General features: G+C 36.8%; 1 long non-coding RNA gene across 2 annotated transcripts in view; it reads right to left on the reverse strand.

The window, feature by feature from the left end:
• The window catches only part of LOC136754095 (uncharacterized), a 59227-nt gene extending 40743 nt beyond the window's left edge, over positions 1-18484 (reverse strand). The window contains exons 1-3 of one of the 2 annotated variants that reach the window (XR_010817536.1): positions 18395-18484; positions 17684-17771; positions 10461-10555 (exon numbers count right to left, since the gene is read on the reverse strand). This is a non-coding gene — a long non-coding RNA (uncharacterized LOC136754095). Of the gene's footprint in view, positions 1-10460; positions 10556-17495; positions 17648-17683; positions 17772-18394 lie in introns of those variants that run through there. The other variant, XR_010817537.1, reaches the window with a different exon arrangement.
• Between the last annotated feature and the right edge of the window lie 6500 nt (positions 18485-24984).

Here is a 24984-nt window from a genome sequence, read left to right on the forward strand (position 1 = left end):
CCCTTTCGACTTAGTACTTGGTGGCAAAACCCTTGTTGGCAATCACAGAGGTCAGACGTTTCTTGTAGTTGGCCACCAGGTTGCACACATCTCAGGAGGGATTTTGTCCCACTCCTCTTTGCAGATCCTCTCCAAGTCATTAAGGTTTCGAGGCTGACGTTTGGCAACTCGAACCTTCAGCTCCCTCCACAGATTTTCTATGGGATTAAGGTCTGGAGGCTGGCTAGGCCACTCCAGGACCTTAATGTGCTTCTTCTTGAGCCACTCCTTTGTTGCCTTGGCTGTGTGTTTTGGGTCATTGTCATGCTGGAATACCCATCCACGACCCATTTTCAATGCCCTGGCTGAGGGAAGGAGGTTCTCACCCAAGATTAGACGGTACATGGCTCCGTCCATCGTCTCTTTGACGTGGTGCAGTTGTCCTGTCCCCTTAGCAGAAAAACACCCCCAAAGCATAATGTTTCCACCTCCATGTTTGACGGTGGGGATGGTGTTCTTGGGCTCATTCCTCCTCCTCCTCCAAACACGGCGAGTTGAGTTGATGCCAAAGAGCTCGATTTTGGTCTCATCTGACCACAACACTTTCACCTAGTCCTCCTCTGAATCATTCAGATGTTGGCAAACTTCAGACGGGCCTGTACATGTGCTTTCTTGAGCAGGGGGACCTTGCGGGCGCTGCAGGATTTCAGTCCTTCACGGCGTAGTGTGTAACCAATTGTTTTCTTGGTGACTATGGTCCCAGCTGCCTTGAGATCATTAACAGGATCCTCCCGTGTAGTTCTGGGCTGATTCCTCACCATTCTCATGATCATTGAAACTCCACGAGGTGAGATCTTGCATGGAGCCCCAGACAGACCGAGGGAGACTGACAGTTATTTTGTGTTTCTTCCATTTGCGAATAATCTCACCAACTGTTGTCACCTTCTCACCAAGCTGCTTGGTGATGGTCTTGTAGCCCATTCCAGCCTTGTGTAGGTCTACAATCTTGTCCCTGACATCCTTGGACAGCTCTTTGGTCTTGGCCATGGTGGAGAGTTTGGAATCTGATTGATTGATTGCTTCTGTGGACAGGTGTCTTTTATACAGGTAACGAGCTGAGATTAGGAGCACTCCCTTTAAGAGAGTCCTTCTAATCTCAGCTCGTTACCTGTATAAAAGACACCTGGGAGCCAGAAATCTTGCTGATTGATAGGGGATCAAATACTTATTTCCCTCATTAACATGCAAATCAATTTATAACTTTTTTGAAATGAGTTTTTCTGGATTGTTTTGTTGTTATTCTGTCTCTCACTGTAAAAATACACCTACCACTAAAATTATAGACTGATCATTTCTTTGTCAGTGGGCAAACATACAAAATCAGCAGGGGATCAAATACTTTTTTCCCTCACTGTATCTGTAAAGCAATTATGAAACTATACACACAAGCAACCTTGTGTGGTTTAATAAGAGCAAAACCACATTCAACTGATGGGTCAGGTCTGAGAAAAGCTTAAAGGAAAATTAATAGGAACAGCTGTCTTCTGACAGCACTTAACCGGTCGCCTTCGGTATATCAGCAGAATACAATATGCATTCCTCCTAGTGCTTTTTAAAAAGTGTAATGTCTGTTTATGTATTTATCAGAACAAATTCGGAGAGTACAGATCGCTGTTTGCTAGTGTTCTCTAAAGTGTTGGTGAACTACAATTCATATCCTGTTACCAGACGTTTGCGTAGCCAATACAATGGCAAAAACATATACATTTCTGATTTACTGAAAATGTGACTATTAAATTTCATCCAAAGTTTTATGTACATCAGAAAAAGATATATCATATTTAAGCATTACTTAACTTAACAATAAAGTGTTTAGCCTTATTAGCAAATTAATTCAGGACACATTACATCAACACCCAGTATTGATAATTGTAGGGTAACAATTTGAGGCCAATCACAATATGAAAGCTAATTTTACATTAACATTTAAATTAGCCTGACCATACTGTTTCAGTACAAATCACACATAGGCTATATATACACTCACCTAAAGGATTATTAGGAACACCATACTAATACTGTGTTTGACCCCCTTTCGCCTTCAGAACTGCCTTAATTCTACGTGGCATTGATTCAACAAGGTGCTGAAAGCATTCTTTAGAAATGTTGGCCCATATTGATAGCATAGCATCTTGCAGTCGATGGAGATTTGTGGGATGCACATCCAGGGCACGAAGCTCCCGTTCCACCACATCCCAAAGATGCTGTATTGGGTTGAGATCTGGTGACTGTGGGGGCCAGTTTAGTACAGTGAACTCATTGTCATGTTCAAGAAACCAATTTGAAATGATTCGACCTCTGTGACATGGTGCATTATCCTGCTGGAAGTAGCCATCAGAGGATGGGTACATGGTGGTCATAAAGAGATGGACATGGTCAGAAACAATGCTCAGGTAGGCTGTGGCATTTAAACGATGCCCAATTGGCACTAAGGGGCCTAAAGTGTGCCAAGAAAACATCCCCCACACCATTACACCACCACCACCAGCCTGCACAGTGGTAACAAGGAATGATGGATCCATGTTCTCATTCTGTTTACGCCAAATTCTGACTCTACCATCTGAATGTCTCAACAGAAATCGAGACTCATCAGACCAGGCAACATTTTTCCAGTCTTCAACTGTCCAATTTTGGTGAGCTTGTGCAAATTGTAGCCTCTTTTTCCTATTTGTAGTGGAGATGAGTGGTACCCGGTGGGGTCTTCTGCTGTTGTAGCCCATCCGCCTCAAGGTTGTACGTGTTGTGGCTTCACAAATGCTTTGCTGCATACCTCGGTTGTAACGAGTGGTTATTTCAGTCAAAGTTGCTCTTCTATCAGCTTGAATCAGTCGGCCCATTCTCCTCTGACCTCTAGCATCAACAAGGCATTTTCGCCCACAGGACTGCCGCATACTGGATGTTTTTCCCTTTTCACACCATTCTTTGTAAACCCTAGAAATGGTTGTGCGTGAAAATCCCAGTAACTGAGCAGATTGTGAAATACTCAGACCGGCCCGTCTGGCACCAACAACCATGCCACGCTCAAAATTGCTTAAATCACCTTTCTTTCCCATTCAGACATTCAGTTTGGAGTTCAGGAGATTGTCTTGACCAGGACCACACCCCTAAATGCATTGAAGCAACTGCCATGTGATTGGTTGGTTAGATAATTGCATTAATGAGAAATTGAACAGGTGTTCCTAATAATCCTTTAGGTGAGTGTATATATATATATATATATATATATATATATATATATATATATATATATATATATATATAAATGTTATTATTTTTTGGCTACCTATGTTGTATTATTTGCTATTTTACATATAGGAAAGTCATTGTTTATATTACGTAATTTAATCATAATCCCAAGTAAACAATAAGAAATAAGAATAAGAACAGTATTCATTCAAATGTAGATTTTAGGTGTAGATTTTCTATCAGAAATGAAAACAAGAAAACATTGGTAAAGTGTCAGTTATCTGTCAGTTCTGCTGTGCATAATAAAGAGCCAGTGTGACCTTTTCCCTAATTAAAATTCTTTGTTATGATTGTTGAAATATCTATTATATATATATTACATTAGGCTACCTGGTTCTTATCAGACTTTACTGATGAACTGACATGCTGAATGATATTTTAGCATTATAAAGGTGGCTTGGGTCATACTGATATGATATAAAGATGAAGTACCATCAGAACAGCAAGCTTTCCCTTTAAATCCAAAGCTATTTTTCTGTCTAACTATCTAATTATTGATCTATGTTTTTTCTCCAGATGCAATTGCCCCAGGAGCTCCCTTCTGTTTTTCCCATTTTTTAGATTATAAACACAGAAAGCAAGGCAAAATCACTTGGCTTCCACATCCACTTGATATTGTTTCACTTTATTTTCCTTTTTTTTTAATAAACGTACAGTAGGTCAAGCTACCACTTCTACCTCTATTATTTATATTGCTCTGAATGAATTAGAAGGGAGAGTTAGAGACCACAGTCAGAGCTCAAAGGAGCAGATCGAGTGTATAGCCTGCAGGTCTTTATCGGTCGGACGTGTGGAGCTGAACCGATCTACAGCACAAGCCTCACATCCACCATATTGAGGCAGTGTATATTGTTGTTCCACAGCTTTCAATAATGTAATGCATGTGATGCACTCTGAGAGACCTGCATCCATATTAATCATGACTTTCTTGGAGAGTCTGCTTTGATAGGATTATGTGGTAACCGTCCCGTCCCTAATAACTAGCCTGGGCCCTGCTACTTTAACCAACATGGAGCAGTCACTATTGCACCCCAGTCCCTGACAGAATCAAGGTGTCCTGAATCTCCCCATTATAGGTTGCATTGGACAGTGAGGTCAGCCATGTGGAATCTGTAAATGTTCTCACGCAACCAAGCAGTCAATGGACGCATGTCTGTTTATTTATATTTTGGTCTGTTTTTTCACCTGCACGTTATTGTCAGAATTGTGCTTCGTCAAATCAGGAAAGAAAGTCAAGCTATGCATTCAAATCTCTCACTCTAATGAAACAGATGACATCAAGATGCTCCCTAAGCTTACTAATCACACCGTTGGCATAAACCTTGTCATTTGTTTTCTCTCTAATATTCGTCAGATTCAACGTCTAATTGAGATGTATCATATTTGTCGGTTGAAAAAAAATGATATAAGAAGCTTATGTTAAAAAAGGAGAGCTGAAATTCATATTAAGTATGAATTTATGTATTAGTGTTTTATCTAATCCAGTAGTTTAGTTGCTCATTGGTTAGTACAAACCACCTCATACCACAGTTGCAGTGTTACTATGGCAGCAGTGTGGAGGAGCAGTCACGGCTCTGGGCTCCTGTGAGGAGGTTGTGGGTTCAATCCCAGGTGAGGGACACTGCTGTTACCTTGAGCAAGACACTGTACCTAGATTGTGCCAGTGAAAACCCAGTTCTATAAATGGGTGATATTTTTTAAATCAACCCTGGATAAGGGAGTCTGCTAAGAAATATCATAATTATAATAATGACATTCCAATAGAACACACATTCATTCAGACTTATAGACCATAAAGAATATTTCTATGCAACAGACAAATTACTGACAGTCGTTGTTTCCAGGTAATCGATAGTTTCTCTGGTATTTCCCATTATCACTGGGAATATTCTGCCCAGAGTCTACGATAAAAAAAAAAGTCTGTGAAACAGACAATTTACTGACAGAAAGTCTTTGTTTCCAGGTAATCAATAGATTCTCTGGTATTTCTCTTTATCACTGGCAATATTCTACCCAGAGTCTGGACCAGACACATTGAAGAATGTTGTTGAGGCCTTTAATAGGCAGAAGAAGTTGATTGTATATAACTTATTTTAATGCTGTAGTTTTTTATGATTAGGATTATTATTTCCAGCGCATACCAGTGAGAACCCCAGGTTATGCATACACCCACAGAAGGCTTGTAATATGGTGCACTGCATGCATTTGGTTTTCTTAAAGTGTGTGCCATCATGAAATAATGAATAATTATATATTACTGTGGCTTATTAGGCATTGTGAAAACCTAAGCTCTTCCTAATCTGTAGTAATACCACCCCATTGGGGTTTCGTTAGATTAATTTTCCTTTTTCACTATAAAATAACAAAATAGGGTTCAAGCATAAGTCTTTTGTCTTTGACGTTTGGGTCAGGTGAATTGCGCAGAAGCTGTGATGGGATTTTGTAATCTTCTCTTTGTTTAGATTTTTTTTTCTTCTTGGGCCTTGAGAGAGACCAATACCTCCTCTTGGATTCATTCAAGCAAAAATACAAATGAAATCCTCAAAGATTCTTAACTAGTTTTATATTTTTATATTTTATATATTCTGAGGATATGCAGGTTCTTCTCCACACATGCCTGACAGTGTGTTCATTCTTTGAAGATCTTGAAAATGTTGACTCACAGCCAACACTACCATTCAAAATATAGTCTCAACATTTACTAGTGATGAAGTATAATAAAGGTTAATAATACACTTATTCATTGTCAGGTTGTTATATTCAGATTGCTAGTAGGTTAGTCCTTTAAAGCGATTACGGTATATGAACAAAACTTCCTGGATCACATCCTACTAGAGGCAGCAACTCTTATAAATGTCAATTTCCCTCTCTCTTTGTGAACATATGGACATATGGAACAAGACACAGCCTGACTCTTTATATACCACACTATGGGGGAGACCATTTTGCCAGTGGGACGTTGACAGAAGATGGAATCTACTAAATAAATTCCTCTGGAAACACAGAAAGGAGCAGATTTGCGTTCTCTATTTATTCATCCTGTTTGCATTCCTTCTTGAATGAAAGATCATGTGTGGAGTCATTTTTTTTTTACAGATGATAGGTGAGTGACAGCGTGCCTCTCGTGGTAAGAGATAATCGCTCATTTCAATACATGGCAGGGGGGGTAGGTGGGGGGGCAGAGCTGTCATTCTCACGCCCTCCTATCTCACAGTGATTAGACTGATCTAGTTTTGATTGAGAAATAGAAATATCTGCATGACTCCATCTGCCCCAATTTTAGTTCATCTGCCTAACCTTTAATCTTCCCTATTCTTTTTAAAATATAATGTCACTGATTGAGGGGAGGAAAAAATAAATAAAGCTTTTATGTCATGCATAAGCAGCACTGTTAAACTCCGGTGCACAGGTGCTGATTGATTACTATCACTGTGAATAATTATATAAATGCAAAAGATTGGTACATAACAAAACATTGTATTTTACACAAGAAAGTGCTGAAGCAAAGTGAATTTTACATTGAAAAAATGTAAATCCTTCAGTTTTTGTTGTTGGTTTGTCAGCATTCAACCCATTAATAACCCTAAAGTGCAAGTGGTGGATTTTCCCCCACAAAAACTATTAAAATGTCTTCTAGCATCCTACAGATGAAAACACTAATAATTTAAATATTACTGAATTTTTGGTGCTTTTAAATCACTTTCTATTTTCTTTACTTTTATACTGGGATATTCACACATTTTGATTATGCAGTGTGTTTTTCCTGGTCCATGACATCTCTAAACATTAGCTTGTTGTGATCTAAGTTAATTTTCCCTTAACTCTATTTCCATCTTACCTGTGTAAATACAATCTATTGTGTTAGTTATAAAAACACTCTTATAATTGTTTATCGAGTTTAAAATTTAAACTGAAAATTAAATATCCTTTTCAAATTTGGTAGATGGTCCAGCATGTTTAACGTTGGAATTAAAGCCTCTGAGAATAGCAGTAAATAAATAAATCAATGCCAAATTATATCAGATGATTCAACAGAATGTTTATTCCTCTCTCTCTCTCTCTCTCTCTCTCTCTCTCAGTATAAATGTCAAAAGTCTGTACCCATTAATAATGCATATGCTTAGTTGGTATTAATGACTCTCAAAATTACTTCTTTTACAGATTATGTGCAATTTGCTATATGTTAAGTAAAACTGCACAATTTACCATCTAGAATGCCAATGCATTTATATAAGTCACTATCACAACTGAGCTTCTATTGTTTTCAAATATGTCTCATTGCTGATTCATGTCTTGCTTTGCATCTATACAAGAACAGTGCTATTCAAATTGTCATAAGCTATTGTATTGTGTACCAGTGGACCAATCTGTCATTTTGCTATAAAGCATTTAGTAATGTTGCTGAAGATATGCTAATTGCCTTTTATTATTAAAATGGTAAAATGTTTGATCTTTAACTGACACCCAGTAATTTGCAAAGAGTCTAGAATTTGCCAAATGACAGTTCTGAAAAATGTAAAACAGATGATAATGTTAGTTAAATACATAAAACAAATGAAACATCATTGTGTGCAATAAATGACTGATATTTCATCCTCATAAGAAAAGTCTATCAAAACCACAGCCTGGTTAGCTGTTATTGTTTTAAGTCATATGCCTTGTCTAGAACTTGCTTTCAGCATTTCTTACTATGGATGTAACTAAATGTAACTAATTTATTAATCTAGTGACTTAAAATCCAGTTTGGGTTGAACTCATAACCTTATATATATATATATTGGCTTTGTACCATTGATCATTACAGAGAACCATTTTGGCTGTATATCCCATCAGTCTAAAACCAAATATGAAGCATGCTTTAGTGTATGGAGTAATTAACACCCTGTGGGTTTACTTCACCTTTGGGCTACATGAAGTGAAAACTGAGTTTGCCTTTATACATTTTATATAGCCATACACTTCAAAAGTAAAGAATATACAGTGATATATATCACCATGGATGTTTTCACATGTATTTGTTTGTAGTTAATTTACAAGAAGTCTTAGGCTATATATCGCTTGGGACCAAAAAGAGACTAGATGTATCTGAATATGAATCTTGCATAATTTAACGAAAATGTCATCACCTTCAACTTTGCTGGCATTATTCTTAGCAGTTGTCTGTCAAATAATAATAATAAAGAAATAGTAACTGTTCCATAATTCATTAGGTCATTTCTCTAAATTCAAAGGATTTTGTTATATTTTACTTTTCCAGGAAATTGCATAATCAAAAATGTAGGCTATAACGTGGCAAATGTTGTCCTTTATAATTCTTTGTTTCCAGTGCTCAGAACTGCACGCAGTCGTCGATACAAGGGCCTGCTCCTCTTGCAAATAATGAGACCGTTCAATCATTACAGCAGATAGCATTGTAATTAGTCTATGAAATAATGTCAATTTTGGAAAAGGGAAAAGAAGTACATAGTTTGCACAGAATGAGAGAACTTTAGTCCACCACTCTCTGAAGTCAATAGCTTAAGAAAGAATTAGGGTTTTGTAAATTCAATACTTTTGAATGTATTTTCATTTGTATTAGCTTTGGGTCACAAAAAGATGAAAGGATTCATTCGTATGTAAATTTAAATATAATTTGAAAATGTGTGGGATTTGACCTCACAAAATGAATACACAGATTCTGAAATAATAATACTAATACAATTACTAATAATAATAATTAATAATTGCTTGTCATGATTAATTGAACCCTGTTATGCACTGGTGTCCAATCCGAGCTGTACCCTGTCTGCTGGGTTAAGCTCTGGCTCACTGTGACCCAGAACTCAGTGAAGTGGTTATTGAAGATCGATGGATGATGAATTGAGAGATTTCGGCAACAACAACAAAAATCTAAACAGTTGACTAAATGAAGCTATGGGTATAAACCTATATTTTAAAATTACATTTTGTCCTTACAGACAGAAAAAATTATTGCAATTTTATAACAACAAACGTGTAGGCATCTGTAGACAGCCTGTTTTGAATGAAACACAATTCTGAGAAAGTCACCTACAAAAGAATTGCAGAATGCTGTAAGACATGCTTTCGATTGAAATCAATATGTTCATAGTCCACCGAGACGTTCTGGCAAAATTATCTTAATTACTTTAAGATAAAGCAATGACCTAGGAAGAACACTGACATGATGTAAACTGTGCCTTAAGTACCTCAATGAGTGTTGAACAAAAACAGATCAGCTGTACATTAATATGCATTCAAATTAAAACTATAAACACACTGTGTAAATATGGATTAGACCAGATTAATGTAATGCAATTATTTAACCTCCTTAGCCCAGTGAAGTCAAAGACATTGGAGAAGACACTTTTCAAAAGCAGGGATGCTGCTATTATTTTCATTTGATCATCGCCTCCAACTGCCGTCTTTTCTTTAACTGTACGCCGTATAGGTTAATTTTGTAAATGAGCATAAACTTGAACAGAAAAACATGCAATTATCTTGTCTGTGAGTTTGTTGTTCTTTTTTCTTCCATTCATTTTTTATGTAATTTACAGATCTAGACTTGTATTCACATGCCAGAGTCCCCCGTGTCTTACTTTTGAGATGAATAGTAGAACACAACGAAAATAAAGGTATTAAAGAGCAAACAGAAACTAGGTCATCTCCACAACTGTTTTACCTTTGAAAACAAAGAATGAAAACGCTATGCAATCTGCTGATGTATCTAACCAGAAATGTCAATTCTATGCAGTATGAATGTAATCATCATTTACTCAGTACTTTAGATACTTTGTTAAAGCCAATGGACAGTTGGATATTTTGGGGTGAAATGATTGAATGAGATATATTGCATTCTAATACAAAAATATGAGCAAGATTACACATCAGAGCTAGGTTTCGGTCCGTGTTTTTATTATTATTATTATTATTATTATTATTATTATTATTATTATTATTATTATTACTACTACTATTATTATTATTCCCAGAAAAATATGAACTACTAAAGTGATTTTGTAATAAAGTACTAGTAAGGCAATTTAGAGGTGTATAGTAGTTTTAGAACCAATAGCAAATGCCATTGTACTTGTACCAGTGGAAAATCAAGGCTCACTACCCAGTACATGTATACAGGAAGGCAGACAAATGCATTCAATAACCTACTTGTCTTTTACCTTGTTTTTCTGCATGGCCTCGTGTCAGTGGAGTCCAAGGTTGAGTGTGTCAAAGCACCATTTCTCTTTGCACAGTACTTCAAGGTGTAAGACTTCTGTAAAACATAATTCAGGAGGCATTGATTTTAAGTGTGAAAAAAAAAAAGAACTTGATTTAGTAGCTGGTATGGACTATTATTATGCTACAGCTTGGTGGTATTGTTTTTTGCTTTGTTTTTCTTCTAAAGATTCCATCTGAGAAAGCAATCTTAAAACAAAATGCAGCTTGTATTGTGATAAATGACTGTAACACAAGCAGACGTGCACATCACGAAAGTCTGGCTTTCCTTAAGTGTAGATGGATCAGTCGGTGAGTTGTCAATCAGCTGTAAAACGTCAGGAATATCACTATATACATCATAATACTACCCTATCACATGTTGCTGGTCTATTTCAGAAGTGTAATAGCAGCAAAAGAGTTGGTTTTCTTTACAACAATAACATATACAATAAAAACGCAAACTTTGATGGTTTATACGATTTTCTCGCATGCTAATGTATCGCCATTTTTGACAAGTGACAGCTTCCAAATGCCACACACTGTTCAAAGCTTCGTCTTGTTACATTTACATAATCCTTGCTCCTGGGCATTTTAAGATAAAATAATATCTGTCACTTCAAGGCTGTTGGAATGCCACACTGATATGGATTAGTTCAAAGTATCTGTCAGCTGAAAGGAATTTCAGTGCTACCTTTGTGGATCTGATGGATACAACAAGTACTACCTGAACAAGACAGTAAATATAAAGAAAAATAAATAAATAAAATTTAAATATAAACTGCCATGGCTGCCAAGATTCATGTGTCTTTTTGTGGTTATCAAGCCTGTTTTAAAGTATATTTTAACAAGATTTGTTTTACCTTGTGATTGGACCATTTTGGTTGAACGGGTGATTTTGCTTTAGATTTTTCCCCCATGCATAATCTCTTGGATGGATGCATTTAATCAAACCTTTAGCAGTTGTTTGGCAGGCAAAATCTTTTTAAGAAAAGCTTTATCCTGAGAATAGTTATGGGATTACTGTAGGAGTCTGGCAAGTATTTGAAGCAATTAAGTGACTCCGGGCTCGTTATTGGGTCATTTGTTTTAATCATTAATAATGCCATTGAAAGTTTACTTTCCAGAACATAACTGTAGCTTTGTTAGTATGCAAGTATTAACATGTAATTAAGGGTTTTGTCACAGTGCAGAGAGAGCATTTTCATTGTAACCTCTTGGCTATCTAGCATTTTCTGACCACTTAATACATTTTGTAGTCCACCTTTTGAAAGCTAATAGTACAGCCACAGTGGGCTCCAATCAATTAAATATATTGAGAAAATGCCACACTCACATTTAATAATCATCTTGCTTTTGTAGTTATGTAACAGAGCATGCTTAAAGGCCTCCAAAGACTCCCTGTGTCCAGAATTGGCTGAATAAAATTATGCGAAGCTGTTGTAGTGTTGTGACTGATACCATGCAATTCAGAAGAAAAATAATTGCTAATTAATAGAAAGTAGTCAGATAAAGCTGTTTCAAATAATCACTTTCAATTAATTAGCTCCCTGCTCATTGACCAGATTACAACAATGCGGTTTAAATATAAATGCTGTTTGTTTTCTTTTTCCAGTCATTTCTGCACTTATAAAATGTGACTATGAAAGGTGAGTTTTCTCCAGAGGGTGTTTAAAGATTTGAAATACCCCTCGAGTTATAAAGCCAGAGGTGTTTGTGTTTTATGTTTTATATATTTGACAAAATTATAAAATAATTAGATTTTTTTTTTTTTCCCTCCTGGCAGTTTACAAATATATCTTCAACAAATGCAGTAAAAGTCTCAATACATCAGTGTTAATTGACAGCAGTGCCACAGGTCCCAGCCATTGAGCAAGCATGGTGTTAACATCTCTTTTGCGCATTTACTGGCAAGCACTTGCATCTAGAAGGTGGAAGCAAAATCTTTGTTGCTGCTTTTTTTGTTATATTTGTTTTATAAATTGCAAACAGAAAGATCATGATCACGATTTTGACACCTGGGGTCAATTAGACTAAGTTCACAAGAACCATTTTGAGAGCACAGTTTTCTCCAACATAAAAGGGAAAACATTTCTCCTGCCTGCTCCTCCACAAAAGAACAGATTGTGTGAGCGTGCTTCCCTCCCACAGACCTGCGCTACAGAGCATGCACCTCCGCGGCTGCTACTGGCGGTCGGATCAAGTGTCTTGTGATTTCTCTCTTTCTTCTGTGCGAGAAAAATAAAGCCTCCAAAAAGGGAGACTCAAGCCTGTTCACCAAGTTTATTATTATTTTGTGTTGTTTATTATCATTTCTTTCTTAGCAGATGTCCTTCTCTAGTGTATAATCCGATCTGCAGATAGATTTGCAACTTTCAACTTTTACAGTTTGCATTCAGAAACCAGGGAGCACAATGGGCTCTGGAGTCAGGAGCTTTGAAAATCGCCCTGTTCTGGTAGTGACTCATCTTCCCGACTGTGATGTAAGGGATACATCGGGATGTGCATTGCAGAAGGGCAGGCTGTGACAGGGACCTACTGTGAAAAACATGGATTCTGCACAATGTGTGACATCAGATCACTTCATAAAGAAATGCCTGCTAGTACTGCATAAATGACAAAAAAGGAAACATGTAATATGGGACCTCCCGCATTTAAAGGCCTCATTAGCGATATAGATATTGTCAAAGTGTTTTTTGGGTTTTTTTTGGTTCTTGTTTTCCCGATTTGTAGACCATTTGCTCTTTTTATTGTTCTTTTTTTCACAATAGGTTTACTGCAACACTGAAGTCTCTTAGCTGCCTGTGCGCTTTAAGCAGATGTACCTTGTTTGTTTCTTCAAATTGGATATCTAACCACTACCCACAATCCCGTGAGATGGTCTTATGTCTATTTCAGTGCACTGCCTCTGTTTCTAACTGCTCTGGTATGTTCTGGTTCACAGATGTAGAGCTATTTGTACCATTATCAAGGTTTATAATACAGTATTTTTATGTTCGCAAGCTATAAGCAATCAGAATCCAGCATCGAATAGCTAGCTGCTGGTGCTGTTGATTTTTGCAATGATTCCCCCTCCTCCATGAAATGCCGTAAGCAAAGCAATCATAAGAAAGGTTTACTGCACCTTGATGAGCTTGAAAGGCAAAATGTTATCCCTGAAAAAATAACAATCCTAAAAGCATGTCCAGTTATTGATTATAACCTAAAGATATAAAGGGTAACTTCAGCTACTTATCGTTTGTGCTATGCCACTGGAGACGCAGTAATATAACTGCTGTAGGAGGTTCACACCGATATGAGATTCTAAAACAATCTAGTAGAATTTAATCCTAATGATTTCTTTGTATGACTTTTGGGTTGCATTGTTTATTTTAATTACAATGCTGTTTTGCAATGAATTTTCCTTGTGGAGCAAAAAGAAAAATTATTGCATGCTGCCATTGCACTAAATGATTTAATTTTCGAGGCAAATAATGACAGTGTAAGAAGAATGGCATTGATAAGGCATTACTCAAAGTTGTCAGACAAAAGCATTTGAGGAAAAAAAGGTGGATTGAAAATAATAAGATGAAATGAAGAGGTTGTTATAATAGAAATTACATTGTATTTCAATAAACAGGAAGGCACATTTGGAAATTATTTTCCCTATAGTTTTAAGATTAATTCCATCTAGGTTAGATTAATATCTTTCTTCAATACATTAAATGCAATTACAGTATATGAGGAATAGAAATAGGTTCATAATCCAGTACAAGATTTTTATTGGACCCCCTTAGGACAATACAAAATCAGGATTCTTTCTAAATAAAAGCACATATCACTACAGCCTTCCAATGAGTATAGTTGAGTTTCTGTAGAATTGACTACAGTTCAATTTTCTTTGTATGTTTCAATTGGTTTTTTGTTTGTTTTTGTTTTGTCTTCTTTAAAAAAATAACATTAAAATTAGAGACCGACCGATACTGTTATTTTTGGTCCGATACCGATAATTGGGATACAGATATTTCTGTAAAAGGCCAATATCGGCCGATAATATCAGTGCTCCGATATATCTGTCAGGCCCTAATATAAATATTAACCTGGATGTTGAATGAATGAAAAATTAGCAAGGAGTTATTTCTCTTACTTTTGATTTGATCAGAGATGGGCAGCTCCAGGCTGTGAGGCTCGGATTCCTGTAGGTTTCAGAAATACGCCATTGATAGGTGCTGAAATAAGTCTGGAAATAAGACTTCTCAACCAAATGATCAGTTTGAGCAAGTCAATAACATCTGAGGTGTAACACTTCAACACTAACCTTTGAGGACTACTTCTATCACTTACCGTAAAACCAAGTCCAGCACTAAACTTTATCATAAACCTTACTCCTGTTCCTAACCCTAAGACTAGCTCTAGCCCAAACATTAAACCCAAACCCTCACCTTAACCCTTACTCTAACTAGAATTAATTTTCTTCAGAATTCTAAAATTAAACATCCTGTTTGTGGTGGAAATCTACTGTCTAATCTCAGTACTGAAGGTAGCCTTGATTTATCAAGTGCTGTATGTGTAGTACACATCCGTAATGGCTAATGTATACATTATTAAGGTTATTCTGATCTAGTTGTTATCTGGGACATCTGTTTCTCAGTGCATTAGGTTTATGGGGTTGTGTTGGTTTGAACTGAAATAGCAAATTATGTAACAAACAAACAAACAAAACTCTTCACTGCCCAAACAATAATCCCATTTCATATAGTCACATATCTTTAAAATATACATTCATTCAAAGGATGCTTTGAAAAGTTGACTTGAGAAGGCTTTTCTCACTATGACAGATTCACTTAAATCCTGGATGCTCGGTTGATTTCCAACCACATGAACATATTAAAGGATTTTGATTCAGCTGAACTGGAATTGGCTGATTATCACCACAAGCAAATACTGTACTAACAAAGAAATAAAATAAATAAAATAAAGCCTCTGGTGTCACAGCTGGATTGACATTTCTGATTTGGATTTCTGAGTGCTGTACAACAATCTCTTGCCATCGGCTACAGTGTGCCATGGCTGAAGAGAGGTTGAATTTCTGCTCTCAGAACCGATGAGGCCTACGTTTAATTTGAATGCTGCAGATGACTGTGCGCACATCTGATTTATCTGACTTTAAAATAGATTACCTGAGTCACATTAGATGGCAGTGTCTGGGAAATGGCTGAAATAAAAAATACATTTCTAATGGAGGTAAAAAAAAAAGAAGAAAAAAAAGTAGGACAAACCAAGGTTGAAATTGGCTCTGGCGGTTATCAAGATCTGGAAGACTTCTTCAGACAGCAATATAGCCCCACCACTACTATTGTTGTTGCCATGTCTCATAGCATGCCCATATCGTGGCTTCTCAACTAGATTGTTTTTGCATACTGATATGTTATGATGTTTAATGTCTTGATTTCTCATTTCACTGAGCAATTAACCTTGTAGAGCCAGTGGGGAAGTGTTGATGTATGATGTAATGTAATATATTCCCAGGGGCAGTTTCAGAGTCACAGTTACTAGGATGTTCTGGATGAGATGGTTCGGATCTCGTGATGCACTGCAATGTCCACGCATCCATTTTGATATCTCTCAGTGAGATGTATGGGGCTATAAATGTAGGACGTAAATGGTTGATGGGATGACGTGTAGGTGAACTGAAATGAATGGTTTCTTTGTGGTTTCACATTGCTTACTGATATCATTCTGCTGTACAGCACATTTAGAATAACATCTATTTTGGCAAGTTGAATATCAATATCACAGATAAGGCACAGACTTTAATAGTTGGATACAATAATCCATCCTCTCAAGAAAGGTTTAATTGTAGGGTATCCACTATAATGTTCTGTCCCCTACATTAGTGTTTATTAACACTTCGGTAAATCTCAGTTAAGACAACAAGAATGGTTTATTATAATTTATAGTGTATGTATGAACCTGTAAACAGTTGCCACTTCGAGATTTAATGTAACTGTGTAACATCCTCAGGGAAATAGTTGGTGTATAACATTCCTTGGAAACACTCCAGACAGCCCCTTGACATCCAGGAGCACATAACGTAGTGTGTCCTTCGGTTATTTTCTAAATGTAAATTCAACATAGATAAAACTGTGTTCCTCTCATCTGGAATCCCATTCTGATACGCTTAGGATTGGACATGTAATCTATAAATTGATTGCCTGGGAGCCCTTTTTTTAATATTAATTAGCTTACATTGATGAAAAACCCTTTTATCAGGTAATTTGACTCAATTAGCTTCTGAAAGAAATATCGCCAACTATCAACAACTTCAGGCAAAGCTAAGGTGATTGTAAAACTGTTCATCTGAGAACAACTCCCTCTTGCAACATCAATACTGATTTGTTGTGCAATAGGTTTCATTTTTTAAATCAGCGATAAACTGTAATTGAGAATAAACAAATAAAATCAGCAATTACAGGATATGAGTCTATAATTGAAAGAATGCTTCTCCAAGAAAGGATGGAATGATGGAACGATCCAAACCATTTTCAGCAATTAGCCATTTCACATATTTAATTAGATTACCGTGTATCTTGTTAATAATCTTAATTTATTAACATCACTTTGAAGATTGAGAGAAAAAAAAAACACATTAACTACAAAGCATCTCTGAATCTGGTCTGATGCGATTGGTGTTTGCCCTCCTGGTTATAAGTGTCATTGTGAGGTTCCTTCATGGAGTTTTAGACCTGAAAAACATCCTCTTCCTTTCAATTTACACAGAGAATGTAGTTACACTTTTGGCTTTAAAGGTTTTATGACAACTATCCACTAAAGATGTAAATAATTCTGTACCCTCTTAGGGGACTAAGAAATGAAGGTTATAAGTTAATTCGCACAAGTTTCAGTGTGTTTGTCATGAGTGTAAAGTCTGCGCAGTAGAGGCGCTAAATAAACTGACAAACCATAAAACCATCAACCGGTTAAAATCACCCTGGGTAAAGCATGGATGCCCAACTCACCTTCCATGTGCTCATCCCACTCACACTCAAGTAAGCATAATTGCTTTCCCTTGGGTTAGCTCCCATAATGAAATCTTGACACTATCCCTCTGCTCTCCTTCACACCTCCTCCGGATGGCAGACGACTAGAGAAGCTCAGCTAGACAGACAGAAACCGCCCCCGTGTTAGACTCTGAACGAATACTTACCATTCGCAGATTTAGCAATTACAGAGTGCAGCTGTAGGTAGGCGGGATTAGCCGACGCCCAAAGCCAGACAGGAGGTGTCTTCTTCAACTATGGTGATTAACCAAAACATAAACAATAAAACAATCAAGTGAATCAAACAATCAATAATACAACATTTTGTACAAAATAAATGAATAGTAAAAAGCAAAGTAAAAGCAAAAAAATAGGCTAAGAACAAGTGTATAAATCAATGAAGTGAAAAGGGACACCATTAGTCACCTTCCATGACATGTCCTAATAGTTATCTAACAGCTTCAGTCTCAAACCTGATAACCTGTGTTTAATCAAATTGTGAAATATTACAATGTTGTTTGTTTGTGTATCGCACAATGAAGAGGATACATGGCATTCTAGCCTGGGGAACACACTGTTGAATCTAATGCATGGAATGCTAGAAAGAATTCTCTAGATTTAAAAATGTGTATTTAATTTGGCATGCTAATTAGCCTAATTAAAGCATCTCAAGCTAATAATGATGAAGGGTAGAGGACTAACAATATCTATTTATGGACTCATCAGGCTTTAAATGTAATTAATTTGAATGCAGATTTCATGTTGATAGAGTGTTTTTCCGTGTCAATACAGGATATACAATATATATTTGTCATCATTAGAAAAAAACATTTTTTTCCAGTTACCAAGAAATAAATAATCTATATTAAAATAATTACCTGCACCCAATATGAAGTCAAGTTCTTCACACAAGGACATATGCATTGTTGTTCCAGTTTCGACAATTTCAGGAATTTGTTCTAACCTTGAGCACGGTCTGAATGATCGCTCCCCAATACTGTGTATAGCCATTGTACTGTAACAGTATCCACTGAAAAATAAACCTCCACTGAATGCAGTCAACAGACGTCATGTTCGAGAATTAGAATATTCTTCACATTTCTCACAGCTGGAGAAGGGTTGTGTAGGGGTGGCTTCTTGGGCCTGCATTTCTCTCTGCTTTTTCAGGAACGATTGTGTTGTTCAGGTACCGAAGCATTGTCGTCACGTGGCAATACCTCCTGAATCAGATTCCTCGAGTTTGTATATATTAAATACCCAATATCATCAGTGAAGGTGACCTCAGTTGAGTGTCTAGTATACACAAGTATATACCACAAAGCCACCTTCAAATTATACAAAATGTTATTTAAAGGGATATTGGAAATGCTTGAAGATTAAGTATGATAAAGGTAGAAGCCAATGAATGAGAAGGGGTGATAAGTAGTAGGGAAAAGGTGCAGGCTTAAGGCACTATTAAGTAGAAACCAGTTAGCATTTGTGCAGTCATCAGTAATGGTTGAATGGCATCCCAAGCAGTCTGGCAAAGACCTGATAAGAAAGCTCAGTTTGGGCAATGAGGAGAAATCTCTTACTTTAAAAATCCTTTTTAAATAGCTGGACCACAGATAGCTCTCTAAATTAGGTTTTCTAATTCCATTGGATAAAATATCACCCACAATATTTGTCTGTTAATAAGGCTGACATTGCTTTTTTATTCTGACAAAGAAGAATTATGGCTTCGAAAATGTATAATAATAATAATTACAATTATTATTATTATTATTATTATTATTATTATTATTATTATTATTATTATTTAGACCATAGTATAATTTCAGGGTGTATGTCACTGAGTTAAAAATGTACTTTTAGTGTATTTTGTAAGAACCAGCAAAAACTTAATAAAAAAGAATGTATTCAATTGGCAGCTGGCTATAAATAATACATATACAAAATTCACTACTTGACAAACACCCATTTCAAAGCCTTTTTACAAATTTCTACTAGCATAATGGAAATGAGACCATCCACTTGGGAACTTTCCCTGGTTCCCTACAGAACACAGTCTTATTTATTTTACACATTTATTTTACTATCTTTACTACTATCCTTTAGTTGGCCATTGTACATGTGATATGGTAAACAAAAGTGACCTGAAAGAGCATGCAATGTACAGCAGTAATGTCCAAAACAAATGACCATGACTGTGTTAAAGCATATTTAGGTAATGAGGCTTTGGTCCTCAGGCCTTTGAAGGCTGCAAATCAAACATGCATAGAAAACGATCAGTGGAAAAAATCGGTGTCAAGCAAAACAAAAGGTAAGGAGAAATCTTTCAGTCTTCAGTACACCATGCTGTTGTCAGTCTGCATTGCCTCCTCGCACTGTTTTGTAATGTGGTTTCAGAATGATAAGGAAATGTATTTTATTTAAATAATAAAATAAATAACTTTTCATTTCCATCTGCCTAAGATGATTCAGTACAATTCTGTAGAAGGAATGAAGCAATATGTGTGTTTTTCTTTTTTTTTCTTTACAAAATTAATCATTCTGGTTTCAAATGCCAAGGCCAACTGTGGAGAACTGGTCTGGTGGTCGTACAGAGAGAAACCAAATTTAATTTATATATCCGGCCATGTGTTTTTAACTGTTAGAGCTGCAAATGTGGTATAAATATAAATATGTTTAACCCAATGACTTCACAAGCTGGTGGACAGGGTCTTTAGAGGGCACGCAGTGAGCATATGAATCTCTGATTTATTGAGATGCATCATCGTGAAACTGAACTGACACTATGTCTCCTCTCTAGAGAGACTGCCCTGACCCCTGCAGTGGTTTCACTGTATGCAATCGCACAGGGAGCTGGTTGAAAACAAAGAACAAATGGGCTGTTAAGCAAACAGAAGTATACTTTTAAGTCCCTAGTAAAAAAACATGTACTGTTAAATGCTTCATACATCAAATGTGCGGGAAAAGTTAACGTCGGAAGTGAAGCCCGTGTCTGTGAATGATGAGGATTCCAAATGAGTTCGCTTATGCGCATTTTTCACGTCAGATATATTTTTAATCATCTTTCTGCACTTCTAGCACATTTTCCCATTAATGGAACGGCAGTAAATCAAGACCATGCCGTAAACAGGGGGATGCAAGTGTTTCTGGGAAAGCAGTGACAGTTGAAGCCTGGCTCACTAAAAGTGCCACGTCTGTCTTGAAACATTGAAGAGCACGTGGGTGATTAAATCAGATGGGACTTGATGAAACGGAATTTTTGAAAGAGTGCCATTCAACTCAAACAAGGTCGGCTAATCAACTTTATCACCTTGCCCCACCCCCTCTTCAAACAGTACAGCAGAGTATAAAAATAAGACTGTGAGGTACTTTCAATATCGACGCCAGCCTTTTTATTAATTTATACTACACTTGGCAATTTTTTTCCCCCATCCATAAAACTAGATTCCTCAAAAAGCCCTGGTGTGTTCCTTAAAATGTAATGTCATAGCTCCGTATAGATTCGTTTTGATTTTTACAAGTTACAGAAAACCCCTCTTAACACATTCTTCAGCAATCATTATTCTAACCAGCTGTTTTTACCTGCATAGTGGGCAAAATCACAATGATGGAATATGACAACGAACAGGGAACGTGTGTTTTATGAGTCGGCAAGCACATTTTTAAGGTCTCTCGAATGCTGAATCATCACTACCATTCTCACATTGTGCTGAAACCGGCTTTCCCCAACAGCAAGCAAAGGTAGGTAACTCAAAAAGTACAATAGGCTTAGGTGAATAGAGCAGTGGGTTGATGTAACACTGTGCTGTGATGTATGGATCATTAGGGATAGATCATTTGTGAGGCATGGAGCTGAGTTGGCTGAATCTGATGAATAGCTTTTGAAGACCAAGAGAGAGAGGGAGAAGAAGAAAAAGGTATTGGGAGATTCAGACAACAGGGTACTTGAGGTACACCCTCCAGTGTCAACCTGGCTGTTATCCCGGGCAGAACAATGTGTGTTTACAATATTCGGGGGAATAAAGTGTGGTGAACCTTCCTCCTGTGTATTGTTTAAATCTTGGAGACTGCTCAGCACTTGAATTAATCAGCGTGAAATAAAATAGGAGAGAGAGAGGAGGCTGTACTGCTGGGGCCATGGAAGGAGTCGTATCATCCACTCATCACTGGAATTAATGGAATCAAATCCCCTCTGTGCCCAGACTTGGTGTGTGACTATGTCTGCTTACTTTAATTGCAAGTTTGGTTCACAAAATATTGTGTGCAGCTCCTTTGATAATTGATTAACCAAACCTTTATATTTGACAAAGCTACACCATGTAACACATGTATGCTGGAATTAACCGCTTTTCTTCTCTAATTATAAGATGTGATTTATTTACTGGGTTTCTACCAAGGGGTACATTGAGCGCTAATTTAGGATGACGGCCTGGTAATTCGAACTGCTCCCAGTTGATGTTAATACGCACTTTACATTCCGGCTGTAGGTCTGTCATACAACCTTGCTTTCATTTACAGTGGCATTCTTGGGTTTCAGTTGCTGCAGTCCGCTTGCAAACGTGCTCCCGCCGATTTCCCCATCTGGTAAAAGTGTCCTGGACATGCCTCAGTTGTGGTATGCAAAATTGTGATGTGCTTAAACACAAATCGCAGACTATAGAGTACTCTGCATATAAAGAGATTGTCAAACGTGAATCCTTCTGCAGAGAGAGAGAGGGAGGGGGGGAAAAGATGGATTTGCTATCAGAGGTGATAAACCTTTAAAAGGCAACAATGTTTCTTTCCCACTGTGTCCCATTCCTCAAGCAATATAGATATTTATTGCAGGACCTCTGTGAACTATGCATTAAAGAATGTGTTTCTAGCTCAGTGAAGTTTGAGAGGGTCCCCATTGTGACAGGAGTCCTGTACAAGGAAGAGTATAATTTCCGGTAGAAGAGGAAGGATTGTATACATCCCTGTCTGCGGCATTAAAGGACACAAGTAATACCAAAAGATGGCCATGTGCAGTACGTCAGGAAAACAAATCTAGGGATCGAATTTTGCCCAAATGGATAAAAGAAAAATGTACAAGAAAATACACATAATCATATAGTGGCCCACATAGTTTTTGATCATAATAGTTACAACTTGAATTGAGTCGACGTTATTCTGAAGCATGGCATAAAACTAGTAATTATCATACCTTTTCCCCCTCAGTGATTACTCATTAGTAAATTGCTAGATTTGGTTTCAGAGGCAATAGCTATTAACCACAAAACGTGCTGTTTGTTAATCCCTCATTACATTTGGTAACTTTTATCATTTACAGCTAATAATTGAAAACAGATTGCAAAATTATCAGGGGACTATTAATTAAAGCCTAGTATACAGTGATGCACCCAACATCCAGAATAATTATTTAGGAGTAATGCTGGGGGTGCTCATGTGAAGGGTTTATGCTAATTATAAACCTCTCCACTTTAAAGGGCAGATGACCTTTAACTCCTGGTGTGATTCATAAAAGCAAAAATGGTATGACTTCTCACAAACTCCACTCCAATCTTGCCGTCTCTGTGAGGCATCGGGACTCATATGCCAGAATAGATTATAACTCAATAAAAGAACATTTCAAAAACTCCTAAAATGATTGTGTTCAATTATTATAAATAGCCAAAGACCTGTAAAGAATATTGAACTCACTACCTTTCGGTGAGAAGGCATTCTTTTTATTTTTAATTTAAAAATAAAGATGTTTTGTATTACTTCTTTATAGGAATATATTTAACGGATTGAAAAGAATTTAAAAAAGAAAACGAACTGTTGAAATTGTTCACCTCATTAGATTCAGAATGAGATCACGCAGACAACAAGATTGAGAAAGTGTCGGCTTCTGCAGGTGAAGTCACTAACTATACAATCTGTAATAATAATAGGAACATTTCCTTTTTTTTTTTTTAAAGCACCTAGATACATTCAGTGCTTCACCTAATGTTTAAAAAACGACATCACTTGCACAGCAGTGCCATTAGGAACATGTAAACTTTGATTTGTGAGAGGAAAGTGAAGGGAAGGAGACTATTACCAGAGAAACTAATATGCTTAAATTGCTGTCAAGTAAGCGGTTGTACGTGCTTGGGGGGGTGGACAAGACATTGAGGACTAATAAGGGAATCCAGTAGACGTTTCAACGACATAAATATAATTGCAGCTAACAAATGCTTAATCTGTCTTGTAACAATATGTAATTAAGTATAACATGCCTTGAAAATTTTGCACTTCCTGCCTCGGGCAAGCTTCTTTTTTTTTGTAAGCCATTTAATTTACGTTGAAGTCTTATATTTATATCTGTTTTAAACTAACGCTTGGGTTAATTGTATGAATTTTGTTTTCAGAAAGGCACAGATTTAAGTCCTTCTTGTTTGTGAAGCATTTGTGTCTTTGTTATAGGACTGTTAAGAACACCTGGAAAACAGGAGTAAGATATAAAGACCTTATCCCCCATAAAGTGACTTTCTTCATCAGTCTAAGGTAGCTAAATGAACATTATGCACCTGAATATACAGTTGGCAAAAGTGAACAATTATAGAGATACAAAGTCATGTTTGCCCCTCAGAAACCTAACTGAAAAAACCTATTGAACATTTTCAACTACAAGTATCCTTCTTATTTGTGGAAAATATGTGTGATCTGTGGAGGTGAGTAATGTTTTAGTGCTTATGTCTCCAGGATTACTCAGATGTGCATTAGTCATGCCCTAAAAAGGTCTCTGTTCTTTTACCTGCCACCATTCATTCCCGAAATATTATGAAAGGCGGCTTCAAAATGGGGTCTTCAATGCAGAGGTGTCAATGCTCAGTTTGAAGTAAAACCATACTTTTTTTTTTTTTTTTTTTTTTTCGGGGGGATGGAGGCGTTGTGAAGTTTCTTATCAATATCCAAGCGAGGCAAACAAAATAATGACAGTTACTGCTTAATCTGAAATACTGTTGGAATGTGTTGTAAGCAGGTTGAGGGAGTGCTGAGAGTTCTTGATATTTAATTCGATTTCAGTGTTTATTGTATGAGTCTTTACTGGTTGCGGGTTGTAATGTGTGTGGTACAGGTAATTAGGCTGCCAGTTCAGGTAGGTGGATGTGGGCTGGTGGCTGGGGATACTGCTGAATGAGTAAGAGAGGTAACTGGCATTTTCAAAGTGTTTACTGTTAGCCTTCCCATATAGGTTTAAACATCATCCCTTGGCTCACCATTTGCCAATAATGATGAAATGGTTCTGTATAAAATGTAAAATGTTAGAATAGCAAGATCTGAAAGGTTGCACGAGAGCAGTCAAATATATTTGACTCTACAGTCGCTTTAATTGATGTGTGAAATGTATAGAAACTTGATCACTATTAAAATACTCCCAAATGGAAAAAAGGTTTGAAAAAATGAACGTAATATGTAACATTTTTTTAATAATCTCATGTGCTTGCTTATTAGTAATATTATATATAAT

Source organism: Amia ocellicauda, chromosome 7 (assembly GCF_036373705.1).
Source record: "Amia ocellicauda isolate fAmiCal2 chromosome 7, fAmiCal2.hap1, whole genome shotgun sequence".
NCBI classification, from domain to species: Eukaryota; Metazoa; Chordata; class Actinopteri; order Amiiformes; family Amiidae; genus Amia; species Amia ocellicauda.